Source organism: Oncorhynchus nerka, linkage group LG13, assembly GCF_034236695.1.
Source record: "Oncorhynchus nerka isolate Pitt River linkage group LG13, Oner_Uvic_2.0, whole genome shotgun sequence".
Classification (NCBI taxonomy): domain Eukaryota; kingdom Metazoa; phylum Chordata; class Actinopteri; order Salmoniformes; family Salmonidae; genus Oncorhynchus; species Oncorhynchus nerka.
Window position 1 is genome coordinate 2,429,578 of NC_088408.1, and position 20,630 is coordinate 2,450,207.

At 45.9% G+C, this 20,630-nt stretch overlaps 1 long non-coding RNA gene across 1 annotated transcript; it reads right to left on the reverse strand.

The window, feature by feature from the left end:
* Nucleotides 1–360: 360 nt before the first annotated feature.
* Nucleotides 361–20,346, reverse strand: LOC135574577 (uncharacterized). Its single transcript, XR_010465462.1, has 3 exons — nt 20,264–20,346; nt 5,186–5,265; nt 361–499 (listed from the first exon to the last, which is right to left on the reverse strand). It is a non-coding gene; the product is annotated as an uncharacterized LOC135574577 (long non-coding RNA).
* Between the last annotated feature and the right edge of the window lie 284 nt (nt 20,347–20,630).

A 20,630-nucleotide genomic window follows, 5' to 3' on the forward strand; every position in this document is an offset into this window, starting at 1 on the left:
CCATTCTCTGACAGAATTGTGGTCACCTTGACGAAGCCATTCTCTGACAGAATTGTGGTCACCTTGACGAAGCCATTCTCTGACAGAATTGTGGTCACCTTGACAAAGCCGTTCTCTGTGTCTAGTAAGGGCTGGGTGATGGCTCTAGCTTCTTGGTTCTCAGATTCTAACTTGACCTGAATGATTGTAGATGAAAAAACACAAATGTGAAAGAAATTAGTGTGTGTGTTCATGTGTGGCTAAGTGTGTGTGTGTATATATGCTTGCGTGTGGCTAAGTGTGTGTGTATCTGCTTGCGTGTGGCTAAGTGTGTGTGTGTATCTGCTTGCGTGTGGCTAAGTGTGTGCAGTACCTGCAGCCTCCTGAAGGAGGTGTGAGAGAGCCAGTCCACCCACGGCCCTCTGGGAGGTCCAGGAAGCCACACCTCACTCCTCCTCTTCTCTCCTCCTCTTCCTCTTCGGCCGGTCTTCCTGACACTTCTCCATACTCCGCTGGGTACCTGGGACAACACACAGTAGAACATCAACAACAGCATTAAAACAACAACAACAAGAACCAGAGGTTTACATCACAATGAACACAAATGGAGGAAGGGTACATGGGCCATTTCTGGGTCTCAAATGTCTGTAGGACATTCCTGAGGAAAGGAGTTAAGGGAAGGAAGGAAGTCACTTCAGGCTGTTAAGATGCACCCAGACAGGGCTCTCAGACAGGATTCCTAGACAGGGTGGGTTCTCAGACAGGGTTCAGACAGGGTTCCCAGACAGGGTTCCCAGACAGGGTTCCCAGACAGGGTGAGTTCTCAAGAACAGGGTTCCCAGACAGGGTTCCCAGACAGGGTTCTCAGACAGGGTTCCCAGACAGGGTTCTCAGACAGGGTGAGTTCTCAAGAACAGGGTTCCCAGACAGGGTTCCCAGACAGGGTTCTCAGACAGGGTTCTCAGACAGGGTTCCCAGACAGGGTTCCCAGACAGGGTGGGTTCTCAGACAGGGTGGGTTCTCAGACAGGGTGGGTTCTCAGACAAGGTTCCCAGACAGGGCTCTCAGACAGGGCTCTCAGACAGGGTTCTCAGACAAGGTTCCCAGACAGGGCTCTCAGACAGGGTTCCCAGACAGGGCTCTCAGACAGGGCTCTCAGACAGGGTTCCCAGACAGGGCTCTCAGACAGGGCTCTCAGACAGGGCTCTCAGACAGGGCTCTCAGACAGGGTTCCCAGACAGGGCTCTCAGACAGGGCTCTCAGACAGGGTTCTCAGACAAGGTTCCCAGACCGGGCTCTCAGACAGGGCTCTCAGACAGGGTTCTCAGACAAGGTTCCCAGACAGGGCTCTCAGACAGGGTTCCCAGACAGGGCTCTCAGACAGGGTTCCCAGACAGGGTTCCCAGACAGGGTTCCCAGACAGGGCTCTCAGACAGGGTCTAGCACAGACATTGTATGAATCACAAATGGTACCCTAATCCCTACATAGTGCACTACTTTAGACTTGGACCATTAGGATTCTGGTCAAAAGGGAATAGGGTGCCATTTGGGATGCCGATATTGAGCATAGTGTCCATGCCCCCATTGAGAGAGATGGGAACCTCGGGGGAAGTGTCCATGCCCCCATTGAGAGAGATGGGAACCTCGGGGGAAGTGTCCATGATGGGAACCTCAGGGGAAGTGTCCATGCCCCCATTGAGAGAGATGGGAACCTCAGGGGAAGTGTCCATGATGGGAACCTCAGGGGAAGTGTCCATGCCCCCATTGAGAGAGATGGGAACCTCGGGGGAAGTGTCCATGATGGGAAACTCAGGGGAAGTGTCCATGCCCCCATTGAGAGAGATGGGAACCTCGGGGGAAGTGTCCATGCCCCCATTGAGAGAGATGGGAACCTCAGGGGAAGTGTCCATGATGGGAACCTCGGGGGAAGTGGCCATACCCCCATTGAGAGAGATGGGAACCTCGGGGGAAGTGGCCATGCCCACATTGAGAGAGATGGGAACCTCAGGGGAAGTGTCCATGCCCCCATTGAGAGAGATGGGAACCTCAGGGGAAGTGTCCATACCCCCATTGAGAGAGATGAAGTGACCCCCATTGAGAGAGATGAGGGGGAAGTGTCCATACCCCCATTGAGAGAGATGGGAACCTCAGGGGAAGTGTCCATACCCTGATTGAGAGAGATGGGAACCTCGGGGGAAGTGGCCATACCCCCATTGAGAGAGATGAGGACCTCGGGGGAAGTGTCCATACCCCCATTGAGAGAGATGGGAACCTCAGGGGAAGTGTCCATGCCCCCATTGAGAGAGATGGGAACCTCAGGGGAAGTGTCCATACCCCCATTGAGAGAGATGAGGACCTCGGGGGAAGTGTCCATGCCCCCATTGAGAGAGATGGGAACCTCAGGGGAAGTGTCCATACCCCCATTGAGAGAGATGGGAACCTCAGGGGAAGTGGCCATACCCCCATTGAGAGAGATGGGAACCTCAGGGGAAGTGTCAATGCCCCCATTGAGAGAGATGGGAACCTCAGGGGAAGTGTCCGTACCCCCATTGAGAGAGATGGGAACCTCGGGGGAAGTGTCCATGCCCCCATTGAGAGAGATGGGAACCTCAGGGGAAGTGTCCATGCCCCCATTGAGAGAGATGGGAACCTCAGGGGAAGTGTCCATACCCCCATTGAGAGAGATGAGGACCTCGGGGGAAGTGTCCATGCCCCCATTGAGAGAGATGGGAACCTCAGGGGAAGTGTCCATACCCCCATTGAGAGAGATGGGAACCTCAGGGGAAGTGGCCATACCCCCATTGAGAGAGATGGGAACCTCGGGGAAGTGTCAATGCCCCCATTGGGAAGAAGTGTCCATGATGGGAACCTCAGGGGAAGTGTCCATGATGGGAACCTCGGGGGAAGTGTCCATGCCCCCATTGAGAGAGATGGGAACCTCGGGGGAAGTGGCCATACCCCCATTGAGAGAGATGGGAACCTCGGGGGAAGTGTCTCCGCTCTCTCCACTGGCTTCCAGTTGAAGCTCGCATCCGCTACAAGACCATGGTGCTTGCCTACGGAGCTGTGAGGGGAACGGCACCTCAGTACCTCCAGGCTCTGATCAGGCCCTACACCCAAACAAGGGCACTGCGTTCATCCACCTCTGGCCTGCTCGCCTCCCTACCACTGAGGAAGTACAGTTCCCGCGCAGCCCAGTCAAAACTGTTCGCTGCTCTGGCCCCCCAATGGTGGAACAAACTCCCTCACGACGCCAGGACAGCGGAGTCAATCACCACCTTCCGGAGACACCTGAAACCCCACCTCTTTCAGGAATACCTAGGATAGGATAAAGTAATCCTTCTAACCCCCCTTAAAAGATTTAGATGCACTATTGTAAAGTGGCTGTTCCACTGGATGTCTTAAGGTGAAAGCACCAATTTGTAAGTCGCTCTGGATAAGAGCGTCTGCTAAATGACTTAAATGTAAATGTAAATGTCCATGATGGGAACCTCGGGGGAAGTGTCCATGCCCCCATTGAGAGAGATGGGAACCTCGGGGGAAGTGTCCATGCCCCCATTGAAAACAAGAGATGGGAACCTCAGGGGAAGTGTCCATGTCCCCATTGAAAACAAGAGATGGGAACCCCATTGAAAACAAGAGATGGGAACCTCGGGGGAAGTGTCCATACCCCCATTGAGAGAGATGGGAACCTGGGGGGAAGTGTCCATGCCCCCATTGAGAGAGATGGGAACCTCGGGGGAAGTGTCCATACCCCCATTGAGAGAGATGGGAACCTCAGGGGAAGTGTCCATGCCCCCATTGAGAGAGATGGGAACCTCAGGGGAAGTGTCCATGGTGCGATGTGAAGGGTGATTGAAGGGTGATGTGAAGGGTGATGTGAAGGGTGATTGAAGGGTGATTGAAGGGTGATTGAAGGGTGATTGAAGGGTGATGTGAAGGGTGATTGAAGGGTGATTGAAGGGTGATTGAAGGGTGATGTGAAGGGTGATTGAAGGGTGATGTGAAGGGTGATTGAAGGGTGATGTGAAGGGTGATTGAAGGGTGATTGAAGGGTGATGTGAAGGGTGATTGAAGGGTGATTGAAGGGTGATTGAAGGGTGATGTGAAGGGTGATGTGAAGGGTGATTGAAGGGTGATTGAAGGGTGATGTGAAGGGTGATTGAAGGGTGATGTGAAGGGTGATTGAAGGGTCATGTGAAGGGTGATTGAAGGGTCATGTGAAGGGTGATTGAAGGGTGATGTGAAGGGTGATTGAAGGGTCATGTGAAGGGTGATTGAAGGGTGAATGAAAGGTGATGTGAAGGGTGATTGAAGGGTGATTGAAGGGTGATTGAAGGGTGATTGAAGGGTGATGTGAAGGGTGATTGAAGGGTGATTGAAGGGTGATGTGAAGGGTGATTGAAGGGTCATGTGAAGGGTGATTGAAGGGTCATGTGAAGGGTGATTGAAGGGTGATGTGAAGGGTGATTGAAGGGTGATTGAAGGGTGATGTGAAGGGTGATTGAAGGGTCATGTGAAGGGTGATGTGAAGGGTGATTGTGTTCACAGGCTTGCCTCCCTGCCGTTTGCACAACAGTATATTGTTGCCATCTCTGCCACTAGAAAGGTCCTCGTAAATTAGGGCCTGTTCATTATTGACATACCGGTATTGTCACGTTCTGACCTTTATTTCCTTTGTTTTGTATTTATTTAGTATGGTCAGGGCGTGAGTTGGGTGGGCAGTCTATGTTTGTTTTTCTATGTTTTGGGGTATTTCTATGTTTCGGCCTAGTATGGTTCTCAATCAGAGGTAGGTGTCATTAGTTGTCTCTGATTGAGAATCATAGTTAGGTAGCCTGGGTTTCACTGTGTGTTTGTGGGTGATTGTCTATGTTGATGGCTTGTTTCAGCGCAGCTCACAGTAGCTTCACGGTTGTTATTTTGTTTACTGTTTTTTGTATAGTGTTTCAGTGTTCAGTTCTTTCTTTAATTAAACATTCAACATGAACACATATCACGCTGCATATTGGTCCTCCGATCCTTCTCGCCTCTCCTCTTCAGATGAGGAGGAGGACGACCGTGACAGGTATTAACAACTTATTTACGTTACTGTAAGTTGTTATTCATTCATATTACTAGACAGCAGTTGCAAATGTTTTTAGACAGTAGTTGCAAACGTATATGACACAAAGAAAGAAAGAAAAAATGTTAACAATAGTCTTACCGTAGATGTGAGGAGACCTAGGGGAGCAGACGTGTGGAACACGATCAGACCGGCTGCACCACTGTCCTTGACAGGCATGTCTGGGATGAGAATGACATGAAAATAGATTTACCTGATAGAAAGGTATACAGTGCATTCGGAAAGTATCCAAACCCATTTTTCTATATTTGGTTACAGCCTTATTCTAAAACGGATTAAATAGTTTCCCCCCCTCATCAATCTATACACAATACCCCATAATGACATCACAATACCCCATAATGACATCACAATACCACATAATGACATCACAATACCACATAATGACATCACAATACCCCATAATGACATCACAATACCCCATAATGACATCACAATACCCCATAATGACAAAGCAAAATCAGGTTTTTAGACATTTTTGCAAATGTTTGACACACCTGTATTTGGGGAGTTTCTCCCATTCTTCTCTGCAGATCCTCTCAAGATCTGTCAGGTTGGATGGGGAGTGTTGCTGCACAGCTATTTTTCAGGTCTCTCCAGAGATGTTAGATCGGGTTCAAGTCCGGGCTCTGGCTGGGCCACTCAAGGACATTCAGAGACTTGTCCCGAAGCCACTCCTGCATTGTTGGCTGTGTGCTTAGGGTCGTTGTCCTGTTGGAAGGTGAACCTTCACCCCAGTCTGAGGTCCTGGAGCAGGTTTTCATCAAGGATCTCTCTGTACTTTGCTCTGTTCCTCTTTCCCTCAATCCTAGTCTCCCGGTCCCTGGTGCAGAAAAACATCCCCACCAGCATGCCTCACCGTAGGGATGGTGCCAGCTTTCCTCCAGACATGACACTTGGCATTCAGGCCAAAGAGTTCAATCTTGGTTTCATCAGACCAGAGAATCTTATTTCTCATGGTCTGAGAGTCCTTTAGGTGCCTTTTGGCAAACTCCAAGCGAGCTGTCATGTGCCTTTTACTGAGGAGTGGCTTCCGTCTGGCCACTCTACCATAAAGGCCTGATTGGCGGAGTGCTGCAGAGATGGTTGTCCTTCTGGAAGGTTCTCCCATCTCCACAGAGGAACTCTGGAGCTCTGGACCATCAGGTTCTTGGTCACCTCCCTGACCATGGCCCTTCTCCCCAGATTGCTTAGTTTGGCCGGGTGGCCAGCTCTAGGAAGAATCTTAGTGGTTCTAAACTTCTTCCATTTAAGAATGATGGAGGCCATTGTGTTCTTGGAGACCTTCAATGTTGCAGAAATGTTTTGGTACCTTTCCCCAGATCTGTGCCTCGACACCATCCAGTCTCGGAGCTCTACGGACAATTCCTTCAACCTCATGGCTTGGTTTTTGACCTGACATGCACTGACAACTGTGGGACCTTATATAGACAGGTGTGTGCCTTTCCAAATCATGTCCAATCAATTGAATTTACCACAGGTGTACTACAATCAAGTTGTAGAAACATCTCAAGGACGATCATTGGAAACAGGATGCAGCTGAGCTCAATTTCAAGTCTCATAGCAAAGGGTCTGAATACTTATATAAATGAGGTATCTGTTTTTTATATTTTATACATTTTCTAAAAAATAATTCACTTTGTCATTACGGGGTATTATGTGTGGGTTGATGAAGAAAATGATTTATTTAATCAATTATAGAAAAAGGCTGTAACGTAACAAAATGTGGAAAAAGTCAAGGGGTCTGAATACTTTCTGAAGGCACTGCAAGCATAGAGATCCTATTCAATCTCTGCAAAATGTCAGAAATAAAGGTTTAGGCTGTAGGATGGATCAGTGTTAGACATTTTGCTCATGGCTGCTAATTCTAATGCCCTATAATAGTACACTAAATGATGTATTTGGCACCTCATTGATCCTTTGATCCTTTCTCATTGACACCTTATTAATAGTTATTGATCCTTTGATCCTTTCTCATTGACACCTTATAATAGTTATTGATCCTTTCTCATTGACACCTTATTAATAGTTATTGATCCTTTCTCATTGACACCTTATAATAGTTATTGATCCTTTCCTTTCTCATTGACACCTTATAATAGTTATTGATCCTTTGTTACACATCATCAAATGCAGTATATTGACGAACAATTTACAGATAGTCTAGCACACAAATAATACTCAACTGACTAAACTGATTTCAACAGAATTGAAATATACAGGCCTATTACAGCCCTACTGAATTGATTTTCTAAAATGTAGACATCTCGGGGTTTTTCATTTGAAGCATATTTTTATCCTTCACTTGATCCGATTGCAAAGACACTGACGACAACTTGGTATTTGTCAGTTAACTTCGTTCCAAACGTTGTAGGCGGTCACAGAGAGACAGATAAACAGCTTGACTGTGTGTTTAGCAGAGATGTCTTGTGTATAAAGGGATGTGGAAGGGCCAAAAACAACCATCTAAGAAAACACTTATCTGGTTCTTTTACAAGTGGTCTGAGGTAGTCTGGAAATAAGGAGGGTTTCAGTGCTTTACTAATGATGGTTTTGGGAAACAGATCGGAGAACGAAGGTTCTAATGAGGAACATAAGACTTAAGATGCTTTTGGGAAACCAGTCCCGGCTCTGCTTTGCATACTGTGTCCCACGCGCGCAGGGCCTGGGCTCCTCCACGCGCAGGGCCTGGGCAGGGCCTGGGCTCCTCCACGCGCGCAGGGCCTGGGCTCCTCCACGCGCGCAGGGCCTGGGCTCCTCCATGCGCGCAGGGCCTGGGCTCCTCCACGCGCACAGGGCCTGGCCTCCTCCACGCACGCAGGGCCTGGCCTCCTCCACGCGCGCAGGGCCGTAGTAACAAGCCCTGGGGCTTCCGTTCGGTTTATTAATTACCTGGTGTATTTTGAACATTGAGGGCTCCTGTGGTTGGATAAACAAATGCAATATTTCTTTTTTAAATAGTGTATTTTGTTGGTGTTGTTCTGCCTCTTGGGCCCTAATCAGTTATCCAATAAAGGCAGGGGGCCCAGTTACCTACGAGGCCCCGTATCTCCTCTCCTACCACCCTCTGATGATTAGCAGGCAGCAGGCTGTCTCATTGTCCTGAGTTTTCCTGTGGTTGGCGGGTGCAGTAAAAAATACTACAGATAGAATACATACACACTTCTTTTGCTTCCACTGGGCCCCCCCACGGGCCTGGGCCCCCCCACGGACCTGGGTCCCCCCACGGGCCTGGGCCCCCCCACGGGCCTGGGTCCCCCCACGGACCTGGGCCCCCACGGGCCTGGGCCCCCACCGTTCCTAGGCCCCCCACGGGCCTAGGTCCCCCACTGTTCCTGGGCCCCCACTGTTCCTGGGCCCCCACGGGCCTGGGCCCCCCACGGACCTGGGTCCCCCACGGGCCTGGGCCCCCACCATTCCTGGGCCCCCCACCGTTCCTGGGCCCCCACTGTTCCTGGGCCCCCCACGGGCCTGGGCCCCCCCACGGGAAGAAACAACAACAGAGAACAGTCCTCTGAACACAAGAATTTCACTACACCCAGAATAACAATTTGCTAAATATGTGTATGCGACCAATAAAATGTTAATTGATTCTGGTCTCACAGGAGACACCTGGCCACATTGGGGCCGGTGGAAATCCACACACTCATGACAATCAACAATAACACACCACTACAACTGGGTAAGGAAAGGAACAATAACAAAGGCCACAACTAAGGACACTAACCAGGACAAACGTCTGTCAACGTTGGAAAGAAACAGGTAGGAAGATATCCAAAGCAGCTATTGGAGCTGACGAACCCTCAACAGAGGAACGAGGCAACTAACTGTGGTAAAAAAACAAAAAACAAGAATACGATTATCAGAAAGCGACAAATCCAGAACGCAACAAGAGACTCGTTAGAAAAGGATGAAGGAAACAACCAATAATCAAAAGATGGCCGAAGATGAAACCATTCTGCTAGATTAAGAAGTAGAATTACTAGAAGTAACACTTTACTGAAAGACACGGACCAGACTGTTCCAGAACCCAGTCCTTTCCCTATCAGACAAAGAATTGTACTTTTGTCGTTTAATTAAAATACTCTATTTTTTTTTAAAGAACACTGATACATACTTGCATGCGATTTTATGAAGATTTTCACATAAACGAAGAACATCCACAATGTACTCACACACGAAGAACACACTGAACGGGGTTATAATGTGTTATAATGTGTATTATAATGTGTTATAGTGTGTTATAATGTATTATAATGTATTATAATGTGTTATAGTGTATTATAATGTGTTATAATGTGTTATAATGTATTATAATGTGTTATAATGTGTTATAATGTGTTATAATGTATTATAATGTGTTATAATGTATTATAATGTACTATAATGTGTTATAATGTATTATAATGTGTTATAATGTATTATAATGTGTTATAATGTGTTATAATGTGTTATAATGTGTTATAATGTATTATAATGTATAATGTATTATAATGTGTTATAATGTGTTATAATGTATTATAATGTGTTATAATGTGTTATAATGTGTTATAGTGTGTTATAATGTGTTATAATGTGTTATAATGTGTTATAATGGGTTATAATGGGTTATAATGTATTATAATGTGCTATAATGTGCTATAATGTGTTATAATGTGTTAATACACTAACATGAAGAACACACTGAAGGGGTTATAATGTGTTAATACACTAACATGAAGAACACACTGAAGGGGATATAATGTGTTATAGTGGGTTATAATGTGTTAATACACTAACATGAAGAACACACTGACGGTGTTATAATGTGTTAATACACTAACATGAAGAACACACTGACGGGGATATAATGTGTTAATACACTAACATGAAGAACACACTGAAGGGGATATAATGTGTTAATACACTAACATGAAGAACACACTGAAGGGGATATAATGTGTTAATACACTAACATGAAGAACACACTGAAGGGGATATAATGTGTTAATACACTAACATGAAGAACACACTGAAGGGGATATAATGTGTTAATACACTAACATGAAGAACACACTGAAGGGGATATAATGTGTTAATACACTAACATGAAGAACACACTGAAGGGGATATAATGTGTTAATACACTAACATGAAGAACACACTGAAGGGGATATAATGTGTTAATACACTAACATGAAGAACACACTGAAGGGGATATAATTCTATTCTATTTTACCAAAAGGTATGATTGATCATATATACACATCGGTTTGTTGACGAATATAACATATGAGCTTAGTTCAAATGTCATAGCCAATCACAGAGCTTAGTTCAGATGTCATAGCCAATCAGAGCTTAGTTCAGATGTCATAGCCAATCAGAACCTCAAATACAAGCTTGTTTTGCTATGAGCTTAGTTCAGATGTCATAGCAGAACCTCAAATACAAGCTTGTTTTGCTATGAGCTTAGTTCAGATGTCATAGCCAATCACAGAGCTTAGTTCAGATGTCATAGCCAATCAGAGCTTAGTTCAGATGTCATAGCCAATCAGAACCTCAAATACAAGCTTGTTTTGCTCCATTGTTTGTAAACATTTTAATTGTAAACAAACCCTGTATAGCATCAAAACAAGGTTAAACTATAATGTTGATATCATGGACGGACATGCATCTATAGGTCTGTCCATGCATTTGAGAGTGGTGACATATTCTAGAGCCCCCATCCATAGCTCTGTCCATGCATTTGAGAGTGGTGACATATTCTAGAGCCCCCATCCATAGCTCTGTCCATGCATTTGAGAGTGGTGACATATTCTAGAGCCCCCATCCATAGCTCTGTCCATGCATTTGAGAGTGGTGACATATTCTAGAGCCCCATCCATAGCTCTGTCCATGCATTTGAGAGTGGTGACATATTCTAGAGCCCCCATCCATAGCTCTGTCCATGCATTTGAGAGTGGTGACATTTTCTAGAGCCCCCATCCATAGCTCTGTCCATGCATTTGAGAGTGGTGACATATTCTAGAGCCCCCATCCATAGCTCTGTCCATGCATTTGAGAGTGGTGACATATTCTAGAGCCCCCATCCATAGCTCTGTCCATGCATTTGAGAGTGGTGACATTTTCTAGAGCCCCCATCCATAGCTCTGTCCATGCATTTGAGAGTGGTGACATATTCTAGAGCCCCCATCCATAGCTCTGTCCATGCATTTGAGAGTGGTGACATATTCTAGAGCCCCCATCCATAGCTCTGTCCATGCATTTGAGAGTGGTGACATATTCTAGAGCCCCCATCCATAGCTCTGTCCATGCATTTGAGAGTGGTGACATTTTCTAGAGCCCCCATCCCACAGCTGTTTGCATTGTGCCCCTCCCAACCCCTCTTTTACGCTACTGCTACTCTCTGTTCATCATATATGCATAGTCACTTTAACCATATCTACATGTACATACTACCTCAATCAGCCTGACTAACAGGTGTCTGTATGTAGCCTCTCTACTGTATGTAGCCTCTCTACTGTATATAGCCTCTACTGTATATAACCTCTCTACTGTATATAGCCTCTCTACTGTATATAGCCTCTCTACTGTATATAACCTCTCTACTGTATATAACCTCTCTACTGTATATAGCCTCTCTACTGTATATAGCCCTCTACTGTATATAACCCTCTACTGTATATAACCTCTCTACTGTATATAACATCTCTACTGTATATAACCTCTCTACTGTATATAGCCTCACTACTGTATATAACCTCTCTACTGTATATAGCCTCACTACTGTATATAACCTCTCTACTGTATATAATCTCTCTACTGTATATAGCCTGTCTACTGTATATAACCTCTCTACTGTATATAGCCTCTCTACTGTATATAGCCTCTCTACTGTATATAACCTCTCTACTGTATATAACCTCTCTACTGTATATAGCCTGTCTACTGTATATAACCTCTCTACTGTATATAGCCTGTCTACTGTATATAGCCTCTCTACTGTATATAACCCTCTACTGTATTTAACCTCTCTACTGTATATAGCCTCTCTACTGTATATAGCCTCTCTACTGTATATAACCTCTCTACTGTATTTAACCTCTCTACTGTATATAGCCTGTCTACTGTATATAGCCTCTCTACTGTATATAGTCTCTCTACTGTATATAGCCCTCTACTGTATATAGCCTCTCTACTGTATATAGCTCTCTACTGTATATAACCTCTACTGTATATAGCCTCTCTACTGTATATAACCTCTACTGTATATAGCCTCTCTACTGTATATAGCCTCTCTACTGTATATAACCTCTACTGTATGTAGCCTCTCTACTGTATATAGCCTCTCTACTGTATATAGCCTCTCTACTGTATATAGCCTCTCTACTGTATATAGCCTCTCTACTGTATACAGCCTCTCTACTGTATATAGCCTCTCTACTGTATATAGCCTCTCTACTGTATATAACCTCTACTGTATATAGCCTCTCTACTGTATATAGCCTCTCTACTGTATATAGCCTCTCTACTGTATATAGCCTCTCTACTGTATATAGCCTCTCTACTGTATATAACCTCTACTGTATATAGCCTCTCTACTGTATATAGCCTCTCTACTGTATATAGCCTCTCTACTGTATATAGCCTCTCTACTGTATACAGCCTCTCTACTGTATATAGCCTGTCTTTTTACTGTTGTTTTATTTCCTACCTATTGTTCACCTAACACCTTTTTTGCACTATTGGTTAGAGCCTGTAAGTAAGAATTTCACTGTGAGGTCTACTACACCTGTTGTATTCAGCATTTCACTGTAAGGTCTACTACACCTGTTGTATTCAGCATTTCACTGTCAGGTCTACTACACCTGTTGTATTCAGCATTTCACTGTGAGGTCTACTACACCTGTTGTATTCAGCATTTCACTGTCAGGTCTACTACACCTGTTGTATTCAGCATTTCACTGTCAGGTCTACTACACCTGTTGTATTCATCATTTCACTGTGAGGTCTACTACACCTGTTGTATTCAGCATTTCACTGTAAGGTCTACTACACCTGTTGTATTCAGCATTTCACTGTAAGGTCTACTACACCTGTTGTATTCAGCATTTCACTGTGAGGTCTACTACACCTGTTGTATTCAGCATTTCACTGTGAGGTCTACTACACCTGGTGTATTCAGCATTTCACTGTAAGGTCTACTACACCTGTTGTATTCAGCATTTCACTGTCAGGTCTACTACACCTGTTGTATTCATCATTTCACTGTGAGGTCTACTACACCTGTTGTATTCAGCATTTCACTGTCAGGTCTACTACACCTGTTGTATTCAGCATTTCACTGTGAGGTCTACTACACCTGTTGTATTCAGCATTTCACTGTAAGGTCTACTATACCTGTTGTATTCAGCATTTCACTGTAAGGTCTACCTACACCTGTTGTATTCAGCATTTCACTGTGAGGTCTACTACACCTGTTGTATTCAGCATTTCACTGTAAGGTCTACTACACCTGTTGTATTCAGCATTTCACTGTCAGGTCTACTACACCTGTTGTATTCATCATTTCACTGTGAGGTCTACTACACCTGTTGTATTCAGCATTTCACTGTAAGGTCTACTACACCTGTTGTATTCAGCATTTCACTGTAAGGTCTACTACACCTGTTGTATTCAGCATTTCACTGTGAGGTCTACTACACCTGTTGTATTCAGCATTCCACTGTAAGGTCTACTACACCTGTTGTATTCAGCATTCCACTGTAAGGTCTACTACACCTGTTGTATTCAGCATTCCACTGTAAGGTCTACTACACCTGTTGTATTCAGCATTTCACTGTGAGGTCTACTACACCTGTTGTATTCAGCATTTCACTGTGAGGTCTACTACAACTGTTGTATTCATCATTTCACCGTGAGGTCTACTACACCTGTTGTATTCAGCATTTCACTGTGAGGTCTACTACACCTGTTGTATTCAGCATTTCACTGTAAGGTCTACTACACCTGTTGTATTCGGCATTTCACTGTAAGGTCTACTACACCTGTTGTATTCAGCATTTCACTGTGAGGTCTGCTACACCTGGTGTATTCAGCATTTCACTGTAAGGTCTACTACACCTGTTGTATTCAGCATTTCACTGTAAGGTCTACTACACCTGTTGTATTCAGCATTTCACTGTGAGGTCTACTACACCTGTTGTATTCAGCATTTCACTGTGAGGTCTACTACACCTGTTGTATTCAGCATTTCACTGTGAGGTCTACTACACCTGTTGTATTCAGCATTTCACTGTGAGGTCTACTACACCTGTTGTATTCAGCATTTCACTGTGAGGTCTACTACACCTGTTGTATTCAGCATTTCACTGTAAGGTCTACCTACACCTGTTGTATTCAGCATTTCACTGTGAGGTCTACTACACCTGTTGTATTCAGCATTTCACTGTAAGGTCTACTACACCTGTTGTATTCAGCATTTCACTGTCAGGTCTACTACACCTGTTGTATTCATCATTTCACTGTGAGGTCTACTACACCTGTTGTATTCAGCATTTCACTGTAAGGTCTACTACACCTGTTGTATTCAGCATTTCACTGTAAGGTCTACTACACCTGTTGTATTCAGCATTTCACTGTGAGGTCTACTACACCTGTTGTATTCAGCATTCCACTGTAAGGTCTACTACACCTGTTGTATTCAGCATTCCACTGTAAGGTCTACTACACCTGTTGTATTCAGCATTCCACTGTAAGGTCTACTACACCTGTTGTATTCAGCATTTCACTGTGAGGTCTACTACACCTGTTGTATTCAGCATTTCACTGTGAGGTCTACTACAACTGTTGTATTCATCATTTCACCGTGAGGTCTACTACACCTGTTGTATTCAGCATTTCACTGTGAGGTCTACTACACCTGTTGTATTCGGCATTTCACTGTAAGGTCTACTACACCTGTTGTATTCAGCATTTCACTGTGAGGTCTGCTACACCTGGTGTATTCAGCATTTCACTGTAAGGTCTACTACACCTGTTGTATTCAGCATTTCACTGTAAGGTCTACTACACCTGTTGTATTCAGCATTTCACTGTGAGGTCTACTACACCTGTTGTATTCAGCATTTCACTGTGAGGTCTACTACACCTGTTGTATTCAGCATTTCACTGTGAGGTCTACTACACCTGTTGTATTCAGCATTTCACTGTGAGGTCTACTACACCTGTTGTATTCAGCATTTCACTGTGAGGTCTACTACACCTGTTGTATTCAGCATTTCACTGTGAGGTCTACTACACCTGTTGTATTCAGCATTTCACTGTGAGGTCTACTACACCTGTTGTATTCAGCATTTCACTGTAAGGTCTACTATACCTGTTGTATTCAGCATTTCACTGTGAGGTCTACTACACCTGTTGTATTCAGCATTTCACTGTGAGGTCTACTACACCTGTTGTATTCAGCATTTCACTGAAAGGTCTACCTACACCTGTTGTATTCAGCATTTCACTGTAAGGTCTACTATACCTGTTGTATTCAGCATTTCACTGTGAGGTCTACTACACCTGTTGTATTCAGCATTTCACTGTAAGGTCTACTACACCTGTTGTATTCAGCATTTCACTGTGAGGTCTACTACACCTGTTGTATTCAGCATTTCACTGTGAGGTCTACTACACCTGTTGTATTCAGCATTTCACTGTGAGGTCTACTACACCTGTTGTATTCAGCATTTCACTGTGAGGTCTACTACACCTGTTGTATTCAGCATTTCACTGTGAGGTCTACTACACCTGTTGTATTCAGCATTTCACTGTGAGGTCTACTACACCTGTTGTATTCAGCATTTCACTGTAAGGTCTACTACACCTGTTGTATTCAGCATTTCACTGTAAGGTCTACTACACCTGTTGTATTCAGCATTTCACTGTAAGGTCTACTACACCTGTTGTATTCATCATTTCACTGTGAGGTCTACTACACCTGTTGTATTCAGCATTTCACTGTGAGGTTTACTACACCTGTTGTATTCAGCATTTCACTGTGAGGTCTACTACACCTGTTGTATTCAGCATTTCACTGTGAGGTCTACTACACCTGTTGTATTCAGCATTTCACTGTAAGGTCTACTACACCTGTTGTATTCAGCATTTCACTATAAGGTCTACTACACCTGTTGTATTCAGCATTTCACTGTAAGGTCTACTACACCTGTTGTATTCAGCATTTCACTGTGAGGTCTACTATACCTGTTGTATTCAGCATTTCACTGTGAGGTCTACTACACCTGTTGTATTCATCATTTCACTGTGAGGTCTACTACACCTGTTGTATTCAGCATTTCACTGTAAGGTCTCCTACACCTGTTGTATTCAGCATTTCACTGTGAGGTCTACTACACCTGTTGTATTCAGCATTTCACTGTGAGGTCTACTACACCTGTTGTATTCATCATTTCACTGTGAGGTCTACTACACCTGTTGTATTCAGCATTTCACTGTAAGGTCTACTACACCTGTTGTATTCAGCATTTCACTGTAAGGTCTACTACACCTGTTGTATTCAGCATTTCACTGTGAGGTCTCCTACACCTGTTGTATTCAGCATTTCACTGTAAGGTCTACTACACCTGTTGTATTCAGCATTTCACTGTAAGGTCTACTACACCTGTTGTATTCAGCATTTCACTGTGAGGTCTCCTACACCTGTTGTATTCAGCATTTCACTGTAAGGTCTACTACACCTGTTGTATTCAGCATTTCACTGTAAGGTCTACTACACCTGTTGTATTCATCATTTCACTGTAAGGTCTACTACACCTGTTGTATTCAGCATTTCACTGTGAGGTCTACTACACCTGTTGTATTCAGCATTTCACTGTAAGGTCTACTATACCTGTTGTATTCAGCATTTCACTGTGAGGTCTACTACACCTGTTGTATTCAGCATTTCACTGTAAGGTCTACTACACCTGTTGTATTCAGCATTTCACTGTGAGGTCTACTACACCTGTTGTATTCAGCATTTCACTGTAAGGTCTACTACACCTGTTGTATTCAGCATTTCACTGTGAGGTCTACTACACCTGTTGTATTCAGCATTTCACTGTGAGGTCTACTACACCTGTTGTATTCAGCATTTCACTGTGAGGTCTACTACACCTGTTGTATTCAGCATTTCACTGTGAGGTCTACTACACCTGTTGTATTCAGCATTTCACTGTAAGGTCTACTACACCTGTTGTATTCAGCGCACGTGACAAATAAAACAGTGGCAGGTTGTTCTTTGTTATAATTCATAAATGGGCTCTATGACCACTGGCTCCCTCACCTGCGGAGTTCACTGGAGGAGGTTGGAACTAACCAAGTCCATCAGGTGTCCCGTTGCACCGAGAGGTCGAGCTCGTCTCCTAGTTACCCTACACGAGAGGTGGAGCTCGTCTCCTCGTTACCCTACACGAGAGGTGGAGCTCGTCTCCTCGTTACCCTACACGAGAGGTGGAGCTCGTCTCCTAGTTACCCTACACGAGAGGTGGAGCTCGTCTCCTCGTTACTCTACACGAGAGGTGGAGCTCGTCTCCTCGTTACCCTACACGAGAGGTGGAGCTCGTCTCCTAGTTACCCTACACGAGAGGTGGAGCTCGTCTCCTCGTTACCCTACACGAGAGGTGGAGCTCGTCTCCTAGTTACCCTACACGAGAGGTGGAGCTCGTCTCCTCGTTACCCTACACGAGAGGTGGAGCTCGTCTCCTAGTTACCCTACACGAGAGGTCGAGCTCGTCAGTTACCCTACACGAGAGGTGGAGCTCGTCTCTCCTAGTTACCCTACACGAGAGGTGGAGCTCGTCTCCTAGTTACCCTACACGAGAGGTGGAGCTCGTCTCCTAGTTACCCTACACGAGAGGTGGAGCTCGTCTCCTAGTTACCCTACACGAGAGGTGGAGCTCGTCTCCTAGTTACCCTACACGAGAGGTGGAGCTCGTCTCCTCGTTACCCTACACGAGAGGTGGAGCTCGTCTCCTAGTTACCCTACACGAGAGGTGGAGCTCGTCTCCTAGTTACCCTACACGAGAGGTGGAGCTCGTCTCCTAGTTACCCTACACGAGAGGTGGAGCTCGTCTCCTCGTTACCCTACACGAGAGGTGGAGCTCGTCTCCTAGTTACCCTACACGAGAGGTCGAGCTCGTCTCCTAGTTACCCTACACGAGAGGTGGAGCTCGTCTCCTCGTTACCCTACACGAGAGGTGGAGCTCGTCTCCTAGTTACCCTACACGAGAGGTGGAGCCCGTCTCCTCGTTACCTACACGAGAGGTGGAGCTCGTCTCCTAGTTACCCTACACGAGAGGTGGAGCTCGTCTCCTCGTTACCCTACACGAGAGGTGGAGCTCGTCTCCTAGTTACCCTACACGAGAGGTGGAGCTCGTCTCCTTGTTACCCTACACGAGAGGTGGAGCTCGTCTCCTAGTTACCCTACACGAGAGGTGGAGCTCGTCTCCTAGTTACCCTACACGAGAGGTGGAGCTCGTCTCCTCGTTACCCTACACGAGAGGTCGAGCTTCGTCTCCTAGTTACCCTACACGAGAGGTGGAGCTCGTCTCTCGTTACCCTACACGAGAGGTGGAGCTCGTCTCCTAGTTACCCTACACGAGAGGTGGAGCTCGTCTCCTCGTTACCCTACACGAGAGGTGGAGCTCGTCTCCTAGTTACCCTACACGAGAGGTCGAGCTCGTCTCCTAGTTACCCTACACGAGAGGTGGAGCTCGTCTCCTAGTTACCCTACACGAGAGGTCGAGCTCGTCTCCTAGTTACTCCTACACGAGAGGTGGAGCTCGTCTCCTAGTTACCCTACACGAGAGGTGGAGCTCCGTCTCCTAGTTACCCTACACGAGAGGTGGAGCTCGTCTCCTCGTTACCCTACACGAGAGGTGGAGCTCGTCTCCTAGTTACCCTACACGAGAGGTGGAGCTCGTCTCCTAGTTACCCTACACGAGAGGTGGAGCTCGTCTCCTAGTTACCCTACACGAGAGGTGGAGCTCGTCTCCTCGTTACCCTACACGAGAGGTGGAGCTCGTCTCCTAGTTACCCTACACGAGAGGTCGAGCTCGTCTCCTAGTTACCCTACACGAGAGGTGGAGCTCGTCTCCTCGTTACCCTACACGAGAGGTGGAGCTCGTCTCCTAGTTACCCTACACGAGAGGTGGAGCTCGTCTCCTCGTTACCCTACACGAGAGGTGGAGCTCGTCTCCTAGTTACCCTACACGAGAGGTGGAGCTCGTCTCCTCGTTACCCTACACGAGAGGTGGAGCTCGTCTCCTAGTTACCCTACACGAGAGGTGGAGCTCGTCTCCTTGTTACCCTACACGAGAGGTGGAGCTCGTCTCCTAGTTACCCTACACGAGAGGTGGAGCTCGTCTCCTAGTTACCCTACACGAGAGGTGGAGCTCGTCTCCTCGTTACCCTACACGAGGTCGAGCTCGTCTCCTAGTTACCCTACACGAGAGGTGGAGCTCGTCTCCTCGTTACCCTACACGAGAGGTGGAGCTCGTCTCCTAGTTACCCTACACGAGAGGTGGAGCTCGTCTCCTCGTTACCCTACACGAGAGGTGGAGCTCGTCTCCTAGTTACCCTACACGAGAGGTCGAGCTCGTCTCCTAGTTACCCTACACGAGAGGTCGAGCTCGTCTCCTAGTTACCCTACACGAGAGGTCGAGCTCGTCTCCTAGTTACCCTACACGAGAGGTGGAGCTCGTCTCCTCGTTACCCTACACGAGAGGTCGAGCTCGTCTCCTAGTTACCCTACACGAGAGGTCGAGCTCGTCTCCTAGTTACCCTACACGAGAGGTCGAGCTCGTCTCCTAGTTACCCTACACGAGAGGTGGAGCTCGTCTCCTCGTTACCCTACACGAGAGGTCGAGCTCGTCTCCTAGTTACCCTACACAAGAGTTTGAGCGTCCACATCTACAATTGGCACTACACCTTTGAATTGGTATTTAGTGAATAGATATTAAAACTTCAACAACAAAAAAGTTATTCAACGAGTAGGTCTAGTAATCCTGTTTAGAAATTGGCTAAACGAAATATCTCGATTGAGCTGAAGTCAGAAAAATAGGTGGCCTAAACTTGCAAGGAGATAGAAAACTCAGGACGAAGACAAGGGGTGCTCTGTAGGCTACTCACGGTAGGATTTAGCCCCGGTTTGAGCCCCGGTTGCTTTGCAGCACGGAGAGTAGTGCCCGCTCCGTGCCAGATCTCCCGTCCCGGTCTGCTGCTTCTCCGGAGAGTAGCCTAGTGTCCCGCCGTTGTCAAGGTGATGTCACACAAACCGAGTAAAATGTCGGAAACATTATTTTTAGACTACCAGTGTTTGTGATCGTGTTAATTTATATGGCACCGTACAATGCCTCCCCCATCCCCAAATGATCCGTAACAAATATGCACAAATATAATTCATTATCCACAAACAAACACCTGTTGACTTGTATTTTGTAAACCAAGATTGTTAATAAATGCTAAATGAGCAGAATAACCAGTGAAGAACATATTT